Genomic DNA, 5,300 nt, shown 5'->3' with positions numbered 1-5,300 from the left:
AATACGCATCCCAGGCCATTATGAAATGAGTCGCTATAAAACATATAATCCTTATAGAATGCATAATTTCTCACAATTTCCTTATTTTGGCAATATGTATTACTCATAAAGAAGTAATATTTTGTATTAAACTACACATTAAAAACTTATTCTTTTATACCACAAAAACTAGACTCGAATAAAAATCTAACTATATAAGGCTCTCTTTCTAGTTCAACTTGTACAATTTATGGTGAATTTTCTAATCTAAATTTTAGAATATGTTTTGAGCTGAATTTACTGCCCCGGTTTCTTACCTATCATCAATTAAAAATTCATATCTTCAAGCATACAGTTTGAAATCAATTTTCGTTTGTTTTACAAAAAGATAGATTGATATAAAAATCCAACAGTATAGGAATCATCTTCTAATACCTTTTGTAAAAGTTATAGCAATTTTCCAAAGTTACCAACAAAATCATAGAATCTTGGGAGAGTTTACTATTCTGTATCCTAAACTTTCTTGACACTTATCAATTTAAATAACAACACTTCCTTCGTTCAAAACTTCGTTCAAAACTTAATAAATATGGAGGCAATCATCAAGAAATTATTTACGAACCTTCAATAAAAGTCGGTCAATCCCAAGAAAATCTGAACTTCGGAGACATTCTTTGAATTTTTCTATTCAACTCTAATTTGAACTTTCTTGGAATCCACCCGAATTTCCTCTATTGATACTACATATCTAAGAAATATGACTTCCGATAACCAAAGTTCACACTTTAACAAATTTGCACATAGCTTCTATCTTGAAGAGTTCGAAAAATTTTACAACAACACACAATCATGTCCTTTCTAGTTTTCAAATAAACTAATTTATCCTCAATAAACACTACCATAATTCGATTCCAGTAAGATTGAAGCACTCAATTTTTTTTCAATTCCATAAGTGTTGCGTGAGTGTTTATCAACTCATTTAACATAACTACTAACTTGTAATGTCCATATTATTTCTTCAAAACAATCTTCTAGAGATATTCTTCACCATCACTTATTCTACTAGTACAAGTATAAATATATAACCACATAAAACCATCTCTCTTCTTCACAATTAATATCGACATGCCTCAAAACAACAAACTCAATCCTATTCCAATCCAACAATTCTTATAATTGTACTTTTAATTTCCTTGAATCTCTACCAGGTAGTATTTACCAATACGACTCTCCCTTGTGATCTAACCTTAGAGATTAGCCACTTCTTTATCCCTTGTGATGAGTTATTATAAAATTTTTCATCTATTTATTCTTTCCCCCAATTACTATGACCACAAAATCCTCCAAGTCTTTTCGAATTAATGGCTTTAAGCGACAATCTAATATGGTCTGATAGAGAAATAACTAATTCCATCAAGTTTACTAAGAACTTAACTCTCTTTCAATTCTTAACGGACATCTTATATTCCACTTACCCTTTCCCTTCTAGCTTAAAGGATTTAGTCTTTGCTCTATCACTCGAGATCAGCTCTAATTATGCATCTTTCTCTTTAATCAACTTAATACTTGAATACAAATTTATCGAAAAACTATAACGTATCTATAATGATCTTAGAATCATCAACAAATTCAACGATCTCAGGGTTATTTTCAGTCTCAAGTTCCTTTGCATATTCTTGAAACATAATAGTAAATTTCTCTGAAATGATATCATTGTTTTTCAAATGAGTAAGCGGTGATTACATCTCACATTCCTCCTCGTCAATGGAGGAAAATCTCTCACAACACTAACTTTTCTAGGGTGATATACTAAAGTCTTCTCTAGTTTATTCGAATCAAGTACTATTTCAATCTTACTTTCAACATTATCAAATGATGATGTTGGCACTAACACTCCTTGCCGTGTCAGTGCACCCTTATGACCAGAATGCACAAGGAAATTAAAATTAACTCTCTTACCCAACTATTAGCTTCATCTTGAAGCTCAAGATCAATTGTTCAAGACGATCCTTCTACTTCAGACATCTAATGTAAACACATATTATTTCACGTTAGTGCAGAGCAACATCATTAATCAAATCACATAACCATAGTGGATCAGTAACATTGACATCCTAGTAGCATAAACAAACTTTTTATCATAAAATAATTTCGGTTTAGGCCGAGAATCGACTAAATTTACATCTCTGATATCAATAAATATAACACCCTTAACCCGTATATGTACTTAATTACGAGTTAAAGATGTCGCATTAACCGTATAAAACATTTACTATTCAAAACTCGATAATTTTTTTTAATTTCTAAATTTAACCTTTAGTACGAAATCATTTAATTGCATAAAATAACAACGTAATATTTCGACTTCCGATTAAAATCTAATTTCAGCCAGTGACTAGGTAGTTCAATGTTGTTTAATATAATAAATAAAATTGTCTAATTTTAAAATCAACCAATTAATTTTTAAAACATGATTTATAAAATATTATTCATCCATCCTATCAATTAAATCTAATACTATCCATATTAAAACAATTTTAATTTAATATTATAAACCTTTTTATAACTAATCTATCAGAGCAACTAGAACATTTATAATATACATGCCACTAAACAAGTCAAAATAACATTAAAGGATGTCTTGCTGATATTGTATGTTGATATGATTCCACAAAAATAATGATTGGTATGCTCCTCGCTCCACAGCTTTATCCTTTTCTTCACCTATGCGTGAAAGATTCACACGCTAAGTTTCCACTTAGTGAGACATATAAACTAAAATAAAGCATTTTAAAACTTGAAAGGATTATAATTATTCACTTTTTTAAAATTGTCGTATAAAGACATATGAACTTATAAATATGACATTTCAAACCTTTTTCTTTATACTAAAATCGTAACCTTCAAAATCATCCTTTCACACACACATATAAGGCATATAATACCAAATCAATATACTCAAAAAATATTAGCTTTCTTTCAAATCATATAACATATACAATCACTTTATCACATAAAAAAATATAAAAATTCATCACACATAGTGAACTATTTAATTTCATCTCAGTTTAAATAACTTGTACTATTAACTTATTTAGATCATAACATGCACTTTTCAAATTCGGATAAGTATAGCCCAATGTAAGTTAAATGAGAATGCAAGGTATGTGAGTTAGACGAGGGTGTGCAATATGCACTCCAAATGCCTCATCAGTAAACAATAATATGCACTCAAAAGTTCCTCATACGGTGCCATATGTAATGTACACGAATGAACTAGTTCAGTAATCAGTAATCCTCCACCTAATGGCATGCCAATTGTACATACGACTCTCAATGCACATTCAATGGGCTTTTATGTCATTATCATATCTCGTTCATATAGCCAATGTGTGTATATATATATAAATATATCAACATGTCCAATTATCCTTTATAAAAATTAGTGCAATGGGGAGTTCATACCCGAAATCATCCATAACCATCTATTAGATATCACAATACAATCATTTCAAAACTATTTTTAGAAATTATTCAAAGCATCCTTTAATAAAATATTATACAAAAATGTATTGAGTAATTTATACTCAAATCATCTGAATATCATTTTGTAAACATTATAAATCATAATATATTTTAAATAGTTTTCTTACCAAATCATTCGAGGTTGGCACATCACAAGCTATCCTCATATCATATACGATAGTATAAAACAATACTGCACTCACCTTATTTGCTTGACTAGAACCTCTTACAATGATATTATTTTTAATCACTTGCTTTATCTTTTGTCCTCGATGCGATTCGATCACAAGATTTATCGCGGTCTATATAAAATCATATACACAACAAATATTCAAAGTATATGTTAGTATTATACTAAAATAACCAATATCCAACAATAAAAATCCATATAATATATTCCATACTTATTCGATATAAAAATAACTTCACTATTCGATAATAACTTCAACCTTTTAAAAATAACTCCTTAATTCCATAAATATTCATATTCATCACCAAGTCAATTAACTTCTTAAACCTTACAATTTAGTCACCATTTATGAATTATTTTAGAATCATACTAACTTTCCCAATTAATTCAAAATGGTCCTTTACCATTTTATTCAATTTCAATACAATACTAAATTTTCCATCATTGTAATAATATATTCAATCCAATACCTTCAAGTTTGCAAACTTGTAATTAAATTCCCAAACTTTCTAGCCTATTCGAATTAACCGCCAAACTTTACCAATTTTTTTGTTTTGCAATTTGGCCCCAATTCAACATTCTAACTTGAAATTCAGCATCCAAATATTAATTTCCAGCTTTGAGCACTCATAATTGAACATTTACACATTAATATCCCATAATTTCCAAAACTTGCAAAATGGTCCTTTTTACTTTCACAAGGTTCCAAATTGATCCAAATCAACTTCTAAAACATGTAAAATCATTCCAATATCAAATATAGACCATAGGAAATTTTTTGAATATTTTCCCCTAATTCAATCCCCATGGTCGAACCTACTTGTAGAAATAGGATATATTTTTCATTCAATTTCAAGCATGAATTCAAATTTCTATGATCAAATTCATGAAATTCCAATCATTTCCACATCAAATTCAATCAAAATTCAACCAATCTTCAAGAACCTTGACCTTGGCCGAATTTATTATAGCAATTTCTAATTGATTTTGATCATCACGCGTGCTTGGAAATTAATCTACGACACCAATAATATAAAATTAATCATTTAATTCTTCAAATTTTCAACATGTTCTTCATGAATTTCATCATCCAAACATGATTTCCATGAAATAATTATACCAAATGATAGAGAATTTCAAGTAGATTAATTCTCTATTGAATTGCTTAATCCAAAAATCAATCAAATAAGCCATAAAATCAAAATAAAAAAGCTTCCCTTACCTACTATGGAGGTCATGACTGAATAAGGGAGAAGAAGATGAAATTTCTTGATATTTCCTTCAATTATGACTTGATACACATGGCTTTAATATAATAAAATTGAATTTAAATTTCAATTAATGTGAAATTACCATTTGCCCTTAATAAAACATGATAATTTCAACTTGCCATTGAAATATATTTCATTTAAATATTCCAAAGTCAAAGATGAAAAAAAAACTTTCCACCTTTATCCCTAGCAATTTAAAATTGTAATTTAGTTACTAAATTTCACAATTTTGGTTTAACATGGAAAATCGACCTTAATTCCACTGATCCATGTTAAATTTCACCGTTATAAATTATAAAAATAATATTTCTAACCTTTCTCTATCATTCTTTAGA

The sequence above is a fragment of the Hibiscus syriacus genome, unplaced genomic scaffold, assembly GCF_006381635.1.
Source record: "Hibiscus syriacus cultivar Baekdansim isolate YM2019G1 unplaced genomic scaffold, ASM638163v2 tig00110637_pilon, whole genome shotgun sequence".
NCBI lineage: Eukaryota > Viridiplantae > Streptophyta > Magnoliopsida > Malvales > Malvaceae > Hibiscus > Hibiscus syriacus.
The sequence above is the reverse complement of the archived record's forward strand: the minus strand, read 5'-3'. Positions refer to the sequence as shown.